Genomic DNA, 18,626 nt, shown 5'->3' with positions numbered 1-18,626 from the left:
TGGATATGTTGGAAATGAGGACAATATGGGGTGTGAGGTACTTTGACTGAGCATGGTATTAAATATGCAAGCAGAGGGTGAGAGAGAGGTGTGGCACCATAAAGAGTGGTTGAGAAAGATAAAGAGAATGTGCTGAAGTGGTTGGAAAGATGGAGAGAATGAGTGAGCATAAGTTTACAAAGAGGATATTTGTCAGAAGTGGAGGGGACTAGGAGAAGGGGGAACCAAACTGGAGATGGAAAGATGGATTAACAAAAGATTTGGAAGATCGGGACCTGAACATGCTGTAGGGTGAAAGTTGTGCACAGGATAAAGTGAATTAAAGCTTTATGGTATGCAGGTGGTGACATGGCTCTCAATGGAGTGAACCAGGGCACATGAAGCAGCCAGGGAAAACCAACCAGGGCACATGAAGAAGCAGGGGGAAACCATGGAAAGGTATTTGGGGTCTGATTGTGGATAGGGGGCTGTGGTTTTGGTGCATTACACATTATACATGACAGCTAAAGAATGGATCTGAGAAAATGCAGCCTTTCTTTATCTGTTCCTGGCACCACTTCAGTAATGCAGTAAACAGTGAACAATAAATATAAAAAGAATAGAAATTATAGACATAGAGTTATCTACCTATTTATTATAGTATTCAGGTATTAACTGAGCAGTGCATAATTATCTTACATTATTTGTGAGTAATTCTTCAATATGAATGTGAATTTTCTTCCAGTAACTACACATGAGCACACCTGTACGTTACATATCAAAAAATTATCAGTACATATAAATCTAAAGTGTGTGAAATAAGAAAGCTGAGAGTAAATGTGAATAAGAGCAAGGTTATTAGTTACAGTAGGGTTGAGGGACAAGTCAACTGGGAGGTAAGTTTGAATGGAGAAAAACTGGAGGAAGTGAAGTGTTTAAGATATATGGGAGTGGATTTGGCAGTGGATGGAACCAAGGAAGCGGAAGTGAGTCGCAGGTTGGGGGAGGGGGCGAAAGTTCTGGGAGCGTTGAAAAATGTGTGGAAGATGAGAACATTATCCTGGAAAGCAAAAATGGATATGTTTGAAGGAATAGTGGTTCCAACAATGTTATGTGGTAGTGAGGCATAGGCTATAGATAGGGTTGTGCAGAGGAGGGTGGATGTGTTGGAAATGAGATGCTTGAGGACAGTATGTGGTGTAAGGTGGTTTGATCGAGTAAGTAATGAAAGGGGAAGAGAGATGTGTGGTAATATAAAGAGTGTTTTTGAGAGAGCAGAAGAGGGTGTTTTGAAATGGTTTGGTCACATGGAGAGAGTGAGCGAGGAAAGATTGGCAAAGAGGATATGTGTCAGAGGTGAGGTGGAGGGAACGAGGAGAAGTGGGAAACCAAACTGGAGGTGGAAGGATGTAATGAAAGAGATTTTGATCGCATCGGGACCTGAACATGCAGGAGAGTGAAAGGCATGCAAGGAATAGAGTGAATTGGAATGATGTGGTATACCGGGGTCGACGTGCTGTCAATGGATTGAACCAGGGCATGTGAAACATCTGGGGTAAACCATGGAAAGTTTTGTGGGGCCTGGATGTGGAAAGGGAGCTGTGGTTTCAGTGCATTTTACTTGACAGTTAGAGACTGAGTGTGAACAAATGTGGCCTTTGTGGTCTTTTCCTAGCGCTACCTCGCGTGCATGTGGGGGGAAGGAGTTGTCATTTCAGGTGTGGCAGGGTGGCAACGGGAATGAATAAAGGCAGCAAGTATGAGATATGTACGTGTGTATATATGTATATGCCTGTGTATGTATATATATGTATCCGTTGAAATGTATAGGTATGTACATGTGCGTGTGTGGACGTGTATGTATATACATGTGTATGTGGGTGGGTTGGGCCATTCTTTCGCCTGTTTCCTTGTGCTACCTCACTAACATGGGAGACAGCGAAAAGTATAATAAACAAATAAATGAATAAATAAATCTAATAATGGTGGAAGTTTAGTGCTTTGAACACAAAGTGCACATTTGGTTAGCTATGTCACTGCACCGTTTGGCAGTGCAAGTGCCTCTTGATCTGACTGCATTTCACCCACCTTGAAAGGTAAAATATGTACCTAAGTATTCAAGTCTAGGTCATCTTTATGTTACTGAAAAGTCTATTGAATCAGGGAATCAAAAAGGTAAGCCCTTTTACTTTTCATAAAAAGTGTGGACTGGTTTCATGCAAGAACTATCTATTGCTTACTCTGGCAGTGCATTCGATAAGATTTGTCACTATCAAAGCATTTTTTCAGTTAGTCGTCTTCTTTGGTTCTGCGCCTTGGTTTGATAAGGGTTTCCAGATGGTTAGTACAGTCATGATCTAATATTTGTATCTAGGCCCTGTCATAGCTAGGAATAAAGAGGCAGATGAATGAATACCATGCTAATAATGTTCAACTGGATTTGAAGCTTTGAGGAGGTTATCATAATTGGACAGTAGTTGACATCAAAGCAAAAGCCAGCATTACATCAGCATTAAGGCTTCAACAGGTAATGTGGTGGGTCAACACTACCGCTTATTTATAAACCAAAAAAACATATGACTATATGGCCTAACTTCATTGCTAATGTCGTAATTTAAATGCTGCTTCTTTGCTCATTTGATGTCATGTATTACTAAAATTGATTGAAACTATTTAACTATGTTCTTTATTTCATTTACAGCAGCACCTGACTTGCCTAAAAGTCTACTCTCTTTCTTCTTGACATGTCTTACTTGTGTGCCAGCCTGCACCCACCTCTGTCAATGTGCCTCTTATACCAGTCTTTGTCCCCGTAAAGCTACCGAGCTATACAGCACATGAATGAGATGTAAGAACTGATATCTCAGCTCTTGAATAAAAAAGAACATAAAATTACGAAGCACATACTTCAGTTAGTAAGAAACAGTGTTATAAAAATGCAGGAAGGGGAAGAGGACATGGTTGGCTTCCAAACAACCATCCAATAGACCTTAGGTGATAACTTAGAGGGCAATGATAGATGCCCTCTATGAGGCTGAGCAAAGTATTAGTGCAACAAGATGCTGTACAGGCATTACAAGAAAGTATGTGAAAGTGTGATGGAAAAGGAATAAGGATGAGGAATCAAGTCAGGACAAGGCCCAGACCAGGGCAATCAAGGGTGACCTCTACTGGTGATGAACAACGACTGATGGAGTATGTAACCCAGAACTCATTAGCGATGGTTTAAATTGGTGTGTGCCAGCACTGGGAAGAAAAATTAACAGGCAAGTATATGGCACATCTTCAGACTGCACAATGCTTTATTGATGCAGATGTGGAGTTTTGACAATCTGATGAGAAAACCTTTATATCCGTGTTTGCCAAAGGTCTTCATTGTTGGTGCACACTAACACTAGTATGAACCAAATTGCATCCATGAGCAAGTCAGAAGTGGATGCATAAGTGTATCTCTTCATGGCTGGATGTGGAACATCAGACTTGGTGTGCTAGTAACAGCTGAAGAGAATTTGAACACCTAGAAATATATAGATTTTTGGAGACCCCTTTCTTGCCAGCTGTGCACAACCATGCCATTCCAGAGCCACTGCCGGTGTGGTTTTTGCAGGACCAATCCTCCATCCTCACCGGCTTGGTCAGGGTCATGAGAGACTGGTTCTCTCGCCATCCTACTGTCTGTTTGACTGACTGGCCCTCGGAAGGTTGTGACTGTAACCCAACTGAAAAACTTTGGGGGTTAGAAGTGCTGTAAAGGGAGGTGGAGAAGAAGAATTGGGAGGCCATGGAGAACAAGGTGAGTGAGATGTTGGAGGAGATCAGGCAGCATTCACAGATTTGTAGCAGGCTAATAGACTCCCTACCCAGGTGCCTGCAAAACATAATTGAGGCACATGGGGGGATGGCCAAGGTATTAACTTCTGTAAGGTGAAATACTACATGATGCTACATAGAAATTAAATATCTGTCACTGCCATTGTACCTTCTAAAATCAAACCTCAGTTTATCATTCAATTCCCTCCAGTTTTACAAATATTACATTAGATATTATGACCACTAAAACTCTATAAAATGTATATACAAATCAGCTAGTTTCTAAGCATACACTTGTGGAAGGCAAATTGAATGTTTTCATTCTTGATGGAGTCATGACAATGGCAAAACATGTTTGGTAATGATCTTCAACACTGCCTTAGCTTTGCAATCCATAACTACTTTCCCCACCCATGAAAAATATCCACAGCACTAATATCTACCACCCATCCATTACAATTGCTATATGTTATCACAAATCAATCACTACCATCACTAACCAGTATCAACGCCACTGACATTTAGTTTTGCAAATCTACTGTCTGAGATGCAGGTTAAACTAAATCTTACACATGAACATAGAGATAAACAAATCCATTTAATGATGAACAACGGGCATGCTGACTGCAATATCTATTCAATGAATGTGATATAGCTTTTGAAATAGCCAATCAACATGCAATCTTATATGAACTTGCTAAAGTTGACAAAGGGGGCTGGACTTTGCAAGGGATCTCTGGTTACATGTATAACAGAAAGTCATCTGTTTTGTCTCAAGGACAGAGAAGTGAAATCAAAAAGAGTTTGAACTTGGAATTCAACTGGAATGGTGTACTTGGCCCCACCTTGTTCAATATTCTAATTAATGCCATTGGGTTAATGGTGCCAATATTTAGAGTTGTTCTAATTAGACAACCGTCAATGTAGAGAGAGGCATAGGGCACTCAGAGCTGTTGCTGGCCCCATCCCTTAGTCCGAGGCCAGTGTCACAATGGTTAAAATTATGTACGTCACTTCTATCCATCCTATGACTGATTATGCTGCACCTCTGCTTGCTCTAATGCCTGAGAGAAGGCTTGAGGAAACACAGAAGGAGGCTCTGAGAATCATTCTTGGTTGCCTTAAAACAACAAAGATTCTAAACACAAGAAAAGAGCTTGGTCTTCCTAGTATCAAAGCCCACATCTCTATCCATGTAATGAAGCCTTCCAGCCCTTCTCCTCAAGTGGGAGACATACATCCAGATGGTTTACAACAACTGGGAATAGGCTCAGAATATTTGGTCAGATGGTTTACAACAACTAGGAATAGCCTCAGAATGTTTGGTATTCATAAACGTTATCATGAGAAACAATAATTGCACTATCCTGTCCCATGGAAAATTAACCTCTTTGTTATAACTATTTCCACATTCCTCCCAAAACTTCTACTCTGGGCACAGGCAAGTTAAACTTAGGAGTAAATAATGACTCTCAGGACCTTATGAAAACTATATCCTCTAACTATAATCTCCCATAAACAATATATAAAGATGGTTCCCTGTGACAAATACTGGTGCTGCCAGGAGTGCTATTGTTGTAACCCATACTCACAGTTTTTACGATAACCTGAAACACGGAGTTAATAATTTGGCATCCACACTCCAAATGGAAATATTTGCTATCCTTATGGCCTTTAAATATGCTGAAAATTCAAAATGTGACAGTCTCATTGTAAGTGATTCTTTTTCATTAACCGCTTTAAATTCACTTCCCTTTGATAGTAATATACTAGAGTCTGAAGCACAATGCAGGTATAAGAAAACTACTCATGCTGGGTCCCATCCCACACTGGGCTCAGAATGCATGATTATAACCGATGAACTAGCCAAAACATCTACCTAGAAGGATGAAGTTGATTACCCCCTTGATGTACCTGCAAGAAGCCTTAAAGCCATCATTTAGAAAGAACATTATCAATATCTTTTAGACGTATGGACTAGTGAAAGTAACACAAGCAAGTCCATGTACCACCACTATAATGCAAAAGGAGCCATAGTTTGTTGAGTATTCCTGGGAAATTGTATGGGAGGGTATTGATTGAGAGGGTGAAGGCATGTACAGAGCACCAGATTGGGGAGGAGCAGTGTGGTTTCAGAAGTGGTAGAGGATGTGTGGATCAGGTGTTTGTTTTGAAGAATGTGTGTGGGAAATGCTTAGAGAAAAGATGGATTTGTATGTAGCATTCATGGATCTGGAGAAAGCATATGATAGGGTTGATAGAGATGCTTTGTGGAAGGTCTTAAGAGTATATGGTGTGAGAGGTAAGCTGTTAGAAGCAGTGAAAAGTTTTTACCAAGGATGTGAGGCATGTGTACAAACAGGAAGAGAGGAAAGTAATTGGTTCCCAGTGAGTGTCAGTTTGTGGCAAGGGTGTGTGATGTCCCCATGTTTGTTTAATTTGAATATGGATGGGGTTTTTAGGGAGGTAAATGCAAGTTTTGGAGAGAGGGGCGAGTATACAGTCTGCTGGGGATGAGAGGGCCTTGGAAGTGAGTTGGTTGTCGTTTGCCGATGATACAGCTCTGTTGGCTAATTCAAGTCACCAACTGCAGAAGTTGGTGACTGAGTTTGGGAAAGTGTGTGAAAGGAGAAAGTTGAGGGTAAATGTGAATAAAAGCAAGGCTATTAGGTTCAGTAGGGTTGAAGGACAAGTTAATTAGGATGAAAATTTAAATGGAGAAAAATTGGAGGAATTGAAGTGTTTTAGATATCAGGGAGTGGACTTAGCAGTGGATGGAACCATGGAAGCAGAAGCGAGTCACAGGGTGGGGAAGGAGCGAAGGTTTTGGGAGCGATGAAAAATGTGTGGAAGGAGAGAAGTTATCACGGAGACCAAAAATGGGTATGTTTGAAGGAAAGTAGTTCCAACAATGTTATATGGCTGCAAGGCATGAGATATAAATAGAATTGTACGGAGGAGGGTGGATGTGTTGGAAATGAAATGTTTGAGGACAATATATGGTGTGAGGTGGTTTGATTGAGTGAGTAATGAAAGGGTAAGAAAGATGTGTGGAAATAAGAAGAGTGTGGTAGAGAGAGCAGAAGAGGGTGTGTTGAAATGGTTTTGGACATATGGAGAGAATGAGTGAGGAAAGATTGAAAAGAGGAGACATGTGCTAGAGGTAGAAGGAACAAGGAGAAGCAGGAGACCAAATTGGAGGTGGAAGGATGGAGTAAAAAAAGATTTTGAGCAACTGAGGCCGGAACATACAGGAGAATGAGAGGTGTGCAAGGCATAAAGTGAATTGGAACGATTAGGTATACCGGCATCAACATGCTGCCAATGGACTGAACCAGGGCATGTAAAGTGTCTAGGGTAAACCATAGAAAGGTCTGTGGGGCCTGGATGTGGACAGGGGCTGTTGTTTCGATGCATTACACATGACAGCAAAAGACTGAGAGTGAATGAATGTGGCCTTTTTTTGACTGTTTTCCTGGCACTACATAAACATATATACAAATATGTATTCAAACATGCTTGCCTTCATCCATTCCTCATGCTAACCTGCCCCACAGGAAATAGCATCGCTACCCCCTGCTTCAGAGGGGTAGTGCCAGGAAAATAGACAAAAAGGCCACATTCATTCACACTCAGTCTCTAGCTGTCGTGTGTAATACACCAAAACCACAGACCTTTCCATGGTTTACCCCAGACATTTCACATACCCTGGTTCAGTCCACTGAGAGCACGTCAACCCTGGTATACCACATCATTCCAATTCACTCTATTTCTTGCACAACTCAAACCCTCCTGTATGTTCGGACCCCAATCACTCAAAATCTTTTTTTACTCCATCCTTTCACCTCCAATTTGGTCTCCCGTTTCTCCTTGTTCCCTCCACCTCTGACACACATATCCTCTCTGTCAATCTTTCCTCACTCATTCTCTCCATATGTCCAAACCATTTCAACACACCCTTTTCTGCTCTCTCAACCACACTCTTTCTACTTCCACAAATCTCTCTTACCCTTTCATTACTTACTCAAACAAACCACCTCACACCGCATATTGTCCTCAAACTTATCATTTCCAACACATCCACCCTTCTCCAAGCAACCTTATCTGTAGCCCATGCCTCACAACCATATAACATTGTTGGAGCTACTATTCCTTCAAACGTACCCATTTTTGCTCCAAGATACCGTTCTCTCCCTCTTCACATTCTTTGTCACTCTTAGAATCTTCGCCCTCTCCTCCACCCTGTGACTCACTTCCACTTCCATGGTTCCATTCACTCCCAGATACCTAAAACACTTCACCTCTTCCAATTTTTTCTCCATTCAAACTTACTTCCCAATTAACTTGTCCCTCAACCCTACTGAACCTAATAATCTTGCTCTTATTCACATACACTCTCAAGTCTCCTTTCATGCACTTTTCCAAACTCAGTCACCAACTTCTGCAGTTTATCACTTGAATCGGCCACCAGAGCTGTATCATTGGCAAACAACAACTGACCCACGTCCCAGACCCTCTCATTTCCGACAAACTGCATACTCGCATCTCTCTCCAAAACTCTTGCATTTACCTCCCTAAACACCTCACCCATAAAGAAATTAACAACCATGGGGAAATCAAACACTCCTGCCGCATACTGACATTCACTGGAAACCAATCACTCTACTCTCTTCCTACTCATGCACATGCCTCACATCCTTGGTAGAACTTTTCACTGCTTCTAGCAGCTTACCTCCCACACCATATACCCTTAAGTCCTTCCACAAAGCATCTCTACAAACCCCATCACAAATGCCTTCTCCAGATCCATAAATGCTACATACAAATCCATCTTTTTTCTAAGTATTTCTCATACACATTCTTCAAAGCAAACACCTGATCCACACATTCTCTACCACTTCTGATACCACACTGCTCTTCCCCAATCTGATGCTTTGTACATGCCTTCACCCTCTCAATCAATAACCTCCCATATAATTTCCCAGGAATACTCAACAAACTTATGCCTCTATAGTTTGAACACTCACCTTTATCCCCTTTGCTTTTGTACAATGGCACTATGCATGCATTCTGCCAATCCTCACGCACTTCACCATGGTCCATACATACACTGAATATCCTTACCACCCAATCAACAACACAGTCACCCCCTTTTTTAACAAATTCCACTGCAATACCATCCAAACCTGCCACCTTGTCAGATTTCATCATCTGCAAAGCTTTCATTACCTCTTCTCTCTTAACCAACCATTCTCCCTAACCCTTTCACTTCACACACCACCCCGACCAAAACACCCTATATCTGCCACTCTTTCATCAAACACATTCAACAAGCCTTCAAAATATTCACTCCATCTCCTCTCTTTGTCACTACCTGTTATTACTTCCCCACTTGCCCCTTTCACCAAAGTTCCCAATTGTTCTCTTGTCTTATGCATGTTATTTACCTCCTCCCAAAGCATCTTTTTATTCTCCCTAACATTTAATGATACTCTTTCACCCCAACTCTCATTTGCCCTCTTTTCCAACATTTGCACCTTTCTCTTAATCTCTTGCTGCTTTCTTTTATACATCTCCCAGTCATTTGCACTCCTTCGTTGCAAGTATTGTCCAAATGCCTCTTTTTTCTCTTTTACTAACAACTTTACGTCTTATTACCCTTTCTAATATACCCATCTCCCACCTTTCTCATGCCACATGCATCTTTTGCACAAGCCATCACTGCTTCCCTAGATACATACCATTCCTCACCCACTCTCCTCACGTCGTGTGCTTTCATCTTTTGCCGTTCTACATTCAATCTCTCCTGGTACTTCCTCAAACAAGTCTCCTTTCCAAGCTCACTTAGTCTCACTACTCTCTTCTCCCCAATATTCTCTCTTCTTTTTTGAAAACCTCTACATTACTTCACCTTCGCCTCCACAAGGTAGTGACCAGACATCCTTCCAGCTGCCCCTTTCAGCACATTAACATCCAAAAATCTCTCTTTAACACGCCTATCAATTAACACATAATGCCCTTTGATGATCTCTCCTACTAAAATATGCATATTTATGTATATCTCTCTTTTTAACCCAGGTATTCCCAATCACCAGTCTTTTTTCAGCATACAAATCCAGAAGCTCTTCACCATTTCCACTTACAACACTGAATACCCTATGTACACCAATTGTACCCTCAACTGCCACATTACTCACCTTATCATTTAGATCACCCATCACTATTACCTGGTCTCGTGCATCAAAGCTGCCAACACACTCACTCAGCTGCTCCCGAAATACTTGCCTCTCATGATCTTTCTTCTCATGATCAGGTGCATAAGCACCAATAATTACCCATCTCTCTCCATCAAAGCAAGATAACATAAGATTCTTATTGTCTTCCTGCCACTGAAATTCATCGTATAAGGAACACCAACTTTTTATATTATTAATGTGCCAAAAGAGTGATATATACTTAAAAAACAAAAAACAAATTAATAACATAATGGCCAAATACATCAATAAACATAACACAAACTAGATATAACAATAGATCACTGGGAACGTGACCCCATCATTCTACAAAGACCTGCCATGAGAGTAGAAGAAAGAGGAGAGCTCCTTAGATGTTCATAGACCTGAACCTTAAAGATGGAAAGGTTATGGGAAGAGAAAACAAAAAAGACAGGAAGAGATTTCCAAAGTTTCAATGTTTAAGGAAAGAAGATATTTGATGGTCACTTCTCATGTGGCTGGTCTTATCACAGAAACCATGGAAAGGACCAACCAGTTGCATGCCATAGGTCCAATCCTTAGTAGCTAGGAGACAAGTAGATAGTTCAAGAGTGTACTTGCCAAAATACAATACTAGAATAGAGAGAGGACTTATGTATATCTCTCTTTTTAAAGTATTCCCAATCACCAGTCTTTTTTTCAGCACACAAATCCGGAAGCTCTTCACCATTTCCACTTACAACACTGAATACCCCATGTACACCAATTATACCCTCAACTGCCACATTACTTCGCATTTCAATCACCCATCACTATTACCTGGTCTTGTGCATCAAAGCTGCCAACACACTCACTCAGCTGCTCCCAAAACACTTGCCTCTCATGATCTTTCTTCTCATTTGGTGCATAAGCACCAATAATTACCCGTCTCTCTCCATCAAAGCAAAATAACATAAGATTCTTATTTTCTTCCTGCCACTGAAAGTCATCTTATAAGGAACACCAAGTTTTCATATGATCAATGTGCCAAAAAGAGGGAGATAAATAAAAAACAAAAACAAATTAATAACATAATGGCCAAATACATCAATAACCATATCACAAACTAAATTTTTCATTACACAGTGACGTTCTGCTATAAAAATAGATCACTGGTAACATGAACCCATCATTCTACAAAGACCTGCCATGTGAGTAAAAGAAAGAGGAGAGCTCCTTAGATCTTCATAGACCTGAACCTTAAAGATGGAAAGGTTATGACAAGAGAAAACAAAAAAAGACAAGAAGAGATTTCCAAAGTTTCATTGTTTAAGGAAAGAAGATATTTGATAGTCACTTCTCATGTGGCTGGTCTCATCATAGAAACCATGGAAAGGACCAACCAGTTGCATAGCATAGGTCCAATCCTTAGTAGCTAGGAGATAGTTCATGAGTGTAATTGCCAAAATAACAATACTAGAATAGAGAGAGGACAGCAAAGTCATGAATAGAAAGGGATGATTGAAGAGAGGTGATAAGTGGACAGTTAATATTGAGGAAGGCCTTTGACATCACTTTGGCTGACAGGATTTGGAAGAAGAGCCACCTCAGTCAATACTGGGGTGAATAAGACTTGTTGATATGGATTGGCTGCTCACAAGACATATAATATTGGTTCCTGTGCAAAGTTTGTGGGATTCTAGGATATAGTTGTGACCAACATGTTTCAGCAGGGTTGAATTGTTTTTATGAAATTAAATAGTTGGAAGTTAGTAAGATTCAGAAAAAGATGTATGTAAAAGCTGCATGCTTATGTTGCTGAATTTAACCATGTTACTCCATGCTGGGGTGAGTAAGATCTGTAGATATGGAATGGTTGCTCACAAGAAAAATAATTAACTATGGTGCCTATTTTGTACACCACCTTTTGGGAAGGAAATTTTGTGATGTTCATTATATAGGGTTTTCAGGATATGGTTTTGCCTAACAAGGTTATGTTACTGCAAAGTTGAATTGTACTCTCTTGAAATTTAGTAGCGGAGAACTAGTGAGATTTAGAGATATGAGTAGAAACTATTTTTGTGCTATTGCATTTAACAAGGTAATCACTTCCCCAATCTGAAATAGTGCACAGGTCCAAGTTAAGACATGAAAAATGTTCTGTGTGAAAAAGGAACAAGTATGGGAGTGAGCACAGGAGTTAAAGCAAGTAGAGTGGAATCATTGGCAAAAGAATGAATAAAGCACAGTGGTTAAAGAAAGAAGATAACTATTGGAAAGAACAGAGTAAGGAATAGGTCAGAACCCTGATGGACAACTGCTGACAGGATTAGAAAGTTGCTTTATTAGCTAAAGGTACTGTACCATTTATCCAGAAAGCTTAGGACTGAAGGCAACCCAGATTTCAGGATTTCCTGCATTTTCTGTAAAATGGCCTAATATATATACATAAAATATAAAATGACAAAAAATAAAGAAAAAAAATTGTATTAAAGAGATACAAATTAATAACCTTTTAAAGCAGGATCTGTTTAAACTTTATTAACCCACTATAAATTCTTAGAATATAGAATACTGTGTAAAATATAAAATTAGAAATCCAAAATATATGATGAAAAGTAAATGAAGGAAAATAAAGAACGAAACTGTTTTCACCACATAGCTACAAATTAATCCTTTTCAAAAATGTGGCATGAGACAAATAATCATAAATTTGCAGAGGAACAAGTGTCCACAGCGGCTGTCCTGTTTGAACTGCTGCTTGGCTGGTACACCATGCCAAATCAAAACACAGTGGCCAAGCGACAAAGTACTACAAAGTCCACCACATTCAAAACTAGCCAGCTTCAAAAAAATCCTGGATTTCTGGAACTTTAGGTTTTCTGGAATCTAGATAAATGGTTCGGTACCTGTACTACCACAATGGAAAATCTAGGAAGGTAGTTATGCAAAAGAGAGAAAAGCAGAGAAGTCAAAGGATAATGGTTTAAAAAGGTAAAAATATATGCTTCACTTTGTTAAATGCTTTAGAGATGTTGAGGCTCTTGACAAATGATTCACTAAAATATCAATTATGGACAGAGAAGTAAAAGAGAATTCAGTCACATGTTTAGACGAGTAGAATTAAGATAATAAGAACAGAAGGAAACCAAGAAAAAATACAAAATTATCAGGATATAAACTTTTGGGGAGTAGCTATAGCTATAAGAGGTTTTGTTAATGACATCTAGGAAAACTGATTACTCACTTATTTACTGCAGGATTTACAGTAAATTTTTTTTTTGGGATATATGGCTTGTAGCATGCTCCAACAATCCAGTGCCATGTATTCTACCATACTATAATGTTTCCCTTACTACGAAGATTATGAACAGAATTACTTCATGTCTTGTTAGTTTATGGAATGCTGCTATATCTATCTATCTATATCTCTGATGTCCGTTCCCTCTGGGTATTTCCATCAAGGGCGTGACCACAGAGAAAGAGTCTGAACTTATCCCTGTCCTTACATGCCTCCCTCGCATACACTATTCTATGCATTCTTCTACCATTTCTATATCTCCATTATTCTTCCATTTTATTTCCCCATGTCACTGGTGGTCTTCCTCTCACACCAATCCCTTTATATGTACTATCATACACTCTTTTTGTAAACTCCCAGTCTTGCATTCTTTCCACATGCCCACATCTCCTCAAAGTATTACATTTCACCCATTCTGCCACTTCACAATTCATTCCCTGCCATACCACATCTCATACACCCCTTTATGTATTCCTTCATTCTACCAAGTCAAACAGCATGCTTCTCTAAAATAGCTCATTTCCAGAGCCTGGATTCTTATCCTCAGTGACTCATTTCACATGTGTTTTGGCTGTATGGGTCAGGACTTAGAGGACTATGCTGTCCCTTCATCCCCTTTCAACTTCCATCCTTACACTTCTACCCTTCAATATTCTATTAAGGGACAGGACCCAATGACTTCTACCCTGTACTGCTCTCTCCCTTATCTCTTCTTCCCTATCACAAAACTTACCCCTGACAGCTCCTAAACACTTAAATTCTCTCACCTCTTCCAGTCTTTCTCTTCCCTTATCCAAAACACAATTTAGTACACTTTCTTCTTTCACCCTATATAATTCCGCAAAATCCATACTTTTACTCTGTTTTCTTCAAATACTATTACTTTACTTTTACTTTAATTTACCTTCAATTGCCTATGCTTAGAGTAACACATCATAAAACACACTTACTACCTTTTGCCACTCCTCTTCACTCTAACCACACAACACAGTATCATCCACAAACAGGCTTGCAGCTAGCTACCATACCTCTGCCACACTCTATCACAGCACCCCCCTAGTGTTGCTTTAATCTCTCTTAACACTCTATCCAAATTGGAGGTGGAAGGACGGAGTGAAAAAGATTTTGAGTGGTTGGGGCCTGAACATGCAGGAGGGTGAAAGGCGGACAAGGAATAGAGTGAATTGGATCGATGTGGTATACCGGGGTCGACGTGCTGTCAATGGATTGAATGAGGGCATGTGAAGCGTCTGGGGTAAACCATGGAAAGTTCTGTGGGGCCTGGATGCAGAAAGGGAGCTGTGGTTTCGGGCATTATTGCATGACAGCTATAGACTGAGTGTGAACGAATGGGGCCTTTGTTGTATTTTCCTAGCGCTACCTCACACACATGAGGGGGGAGGGGGATGTTATTCCATGTGTGGCGAGGTGGCGATGGGAATGAATAAAGGCAGACAGTGTGAATTTTGTGCATGTGTATATATGTAGGTGTCTATGTGTGTATATATATGTGTACATTGAAATGTATGGGTATGTATATTTGCGTGTGTGGACGTGTATGTATATACATGTGTATGTGGGTGGGTTAGGCCATTCTTTCGTCTGTTTCCTTGCGCTACCTCGCTAACGCGGGAGACAGCGACAAAGCAAAATAAAATAAAATAATAAATATATATATATTATTTTGCTTTGTCGCTGTCTCCCGCATTTGCGAGGTAGCGCAAGGAAACAGACGAAAGAAATGGCCCAACCCACCCCCATACACATGTATATACATACACGTCCACACACGCAAATATACATACCTATACATCTCAATGTACACATATACATACACACACAGACATATACATATATACACGTACATAATTCATACTGTCTGCCTTTATTTATTCCCACTGCCACCTCGCCACACATGGAATAACAACCCTCTCCCCCCTCATGTGTGTGAGGTAGCGCTAGGAAAAGACAACAAAGGCCCCATTCATTCACACTCAGTCTCTAGCTGTCATGTAATAATGCACCGAAATCACAGCTCCCTTTCCACATCCAGGCCCCACACAACTTTCCATGGTTTACCCCAGACGCTTCACATGCCCTGGTTCAATCCAATGACAGCACATCGACCCCGGTATACCACATCGTTCCAATTCACTCTATTCCTTGCACGCCTTTCACCCTCCTGCATGTTCAGGCCCCGATCACTCAAAATCTTTTTCACTCCATCTTTCCACCTCCAATTTGGTCTCCCACTTCTCCTTGTTCCCTCCACCTCTGACACATATATCCTCTTTGTCAATCTTTCCTCACTCATTCTCTCCATGTGACCAAACCATTTCAAAACACCCTCTTCTGCTCTCTCAACCACACTCTTTTTATTTCCACACATCTCTCTTACCCTTACATTACTTACTCGATCAAACCACCTCACACCACATATTGTCCTCAAACATCTCATTTCCAGCACATCCACCCTCCTGCGCACAACTCTATCCATAGCCCACGCCTCGCAACCATACAACATTGTTGGAACCACTATTTGTTTTTTCATACTATTCATTCACCATTTCTCGCATTAGCAAGGTAGTGTTAAGAACAGAGGACTGAGCCTTTGAGGGAATATCCTCACTTGGCCCCCACCTCTGTTCCTTCTTTAAGAAAGCTAAAAATGAGAGGGGAGGATTTCCAACCCCCACTCCCTTCCCTTTAAGTCGCCTTCTACGACACGCTGGGAATACGTGGGAGGTATTCTTTCTCCCCTATCTCTCCTTTTTTCTCATCTTGGTTACATCCACACACGTTTAGACACCCCAATCCCCTTATCCTTGGGGACAGGGGAGAAAGAATACATCCCATGCATTCCTCACGTGTCTTAGAAGGCGACTAAATGGAACGGGAGAGGGGGGCTAGAAACCCTCCTCTCCTTGTATTATAACTTTCTAAATGGGAAAACAGAAGAAGGAGTCATGCGGGGAGTGCTCATCCTCCTCGAAGGCTCAGATTAGGGTGTCTAAATGTGTGTGGATGTAACAAAGATGAGAAAAAAGGAGAGATAGGTAGTATGTTTGAGGAAAGGAACCAGGATGTTTTGGCTCTGAGTGAAATGAAGCTCAAGGGTAAAGAGGAAGAGTGGTTTAGGAATGTCTTGGGAGTAAAGTCAGGGGTTAGTGAGAGGACAAGAGTAAGGGAAGAAGTAGCACTACTCCTGAAACAGGAGTGGTGGGAGTATGTGATAAGAGTGTAAGAAAGTAAACTCTAGATTGATATGGGTAAAACTAAAAGTTGATGGAGAGAGATGGGTGATTATTGGTGCATATGCACCTGGGCATGAGAAGAAAGATCATGAGAGGCAAGTGTTTTGGGAGCAGCTGAGTGAGTGTGTCAGTAGTTTTGCTGCATGAGATCAGGTTATAGTGATGGGTGATTTGAATGCAAAGGTGAGTAATGTGGCAGTTGAAGGAATAATTGGCATACATGGGGTGTTCAGTCCTGTAAAAGGAAATGGTGAAGAGCTTGAAGATTTATGTGCTGAAAAAGGACTGGTGATTGGGAATACCTGGTTTAAAAAGAGATATACATAAGTATACATATATAAGTAGGAGAGATGGCCAGAGAGCGTTACTGGATTACATGTTAATTGATAGGTGCGCGAAAAAGGGACTTTTGGATGTTAATGTACTGAGAGGTGCAACTGAAGGGATGTCTGATCATTATCTTGTGGAGGCAAAGGTGATGATTTGAAGAGGTTTTCAGAAAAGAAGAGAGAATGTTGGGGTGAAGAGAGTGGTGAGAGTAAGCGAGCTTGGGAAGGAGACTTGTGTGAGGAAGTACCAGGAGAAGAGACGGAGTACAGAATGGAAAAAGGTGAGAACAAAGGACGTAAATGGAGTGGTGGAGGAATGGGATGTATTTAGGGAAGCAGTGATGGCTTGTGCAAAAGATGCTTGTGGCATGAGAAGTGTGGGAGGTGGGCAGAGTAGAAAGGGTAGTGAGTGGTAGGATGAAGAAGTAAGAGTATTAGTGAAAGAGAAGAGAGATGCATTTGGAAGACTTTTGCAGGGAAATAATGCAAATGACTGGGAGATGTATAAAAGAAAAGAGGCAGGAGGTCCGAGAGAAAGGTGCAAGAGGTGAAAAAGAGGGCAAATGAGAGTTGGGGTGAGAGTATAATTGAATTTTAGGGAGAATAAAAAGATGTTTTGGAAGGAGGTAAATAAAGTGTGTAAGACAAGGGAACAAATGGGAACATCAGTGAAGGGGGCAAATGGGGAGGTGATAAAAAGTAGTGGTGATGTGAGAAGGAGATGGAGTGAGTATTTTGAAGGTTTGTTAAATGTGTTTGATGACAGAGTGGCAGATATAGGGTGTTTTGGTCGAGGTGGTGTGCAAAGTGAGAGGGTTAGGGAGAATGATTTGGTAAACAGAGAAGAGGTAGTAAAAGCTTTGTGGAAGATGAAAGCCGGCAAGGCAGCAGGTTTGGATGGTATTGCACTGGAATTAGTAAAAAAAAAAAAGGGGGTGACTATTGTTGACTGGTTGGTAAGGTTATCTAATGTATGTATGACTCATGGTGAGGTGCCTGAGGACTGGCGGAATGCTTGCATAGTGCCATTGTACAAAGGCAAAGGGATGAGAGTGAGTGCTCAAATTACAGAGGTATAAGTTTGTTGAGTATTCCTGGGAAATTATATGGGAGGTTATTGACTGAGAGGGTGAAGGCATGTACAGAGCATCAGATTGGTGAAGAGCAGTGTGGTTTCAGAAGTGGTAGAGGATGTGTGGATCAGGTGTTTGCTTTGAAAAATGTATGTAAGAAATACTTAGAAAAGCAAATGGATTTGTATGAAGCATTTATGGATCTAGAGAAGGCATATGATAGAGATGCTCTATGGAAGGTATTAAGAATATATGGTGTGGGAGGTAAGTTGTTAGAAGCAAGTGAAAAGTTTTTATCAAGGATGTAAGGCATGTGTACATGTAGGAAGAGAGGAAAGTGACTGGCTCAATATGTGGTGTGAGGTGGTTTGATCGAGTAAGTAATGTAAGGGTAAGAGAGATGTGTGGAAATAAAAAGAGCGTGGTTGAGAGAGAGAAGAGGGTGTTTTGAAATGGTTTGGGCACATGGAGAGAATGAGTGAGGAAAGATTGACCTAGAGGATATATGTGTCGGAGGTGGAGGGAATGAGGAGAAGTGGGAGACCAAATTGGAGGTGGAAAGATGGAGTGAAAAAGATTTTGAGTGATCGGGGCCTGAACATGCAGGATGGTGAAAGGCGTGCAAGGAATATGTGAAGCATCTGGGGTAAACCATGGAAAGTTCTGTGGGGCCTGGATGTGGAAAG

The 18,626-nt window shown here is 40.8% G+C and overlaps 1 protein-coding gene across 6 annotated transcripts in view; it reads left to right on the top strand.

Moving 5' to 3' along the window:
- The window catches only part of LOC139749153 (sphingosine kinase 1-like), a 148,470-nt gene that overhangs the window by 9,379 nt on the left and 120,465 nt on the right, over positions 1-18,626 (top strand). The window lies entirely within an intron of this gene.

This window comes from Panulirus ornatus, chromosome 1 (genome assembly GCF_036320965.1).
Source record: "Panulirus ornatus isolate Po-2019 chromosome 1, ASM3632096v1, whole genome shotgun sequence".
NCBI classification, from domain to species: Eukaryota; Metazoa; Arthropoda; class Malacostraca; order Decapoda; family Palinuridae; genus Panulirus; species Panulirus ornatus.
The sequence above is the reverse complement of the archived record's forward strand: the minus strand, read 5'-3'. Positions and strand labels throughout refer to the sequence as shown.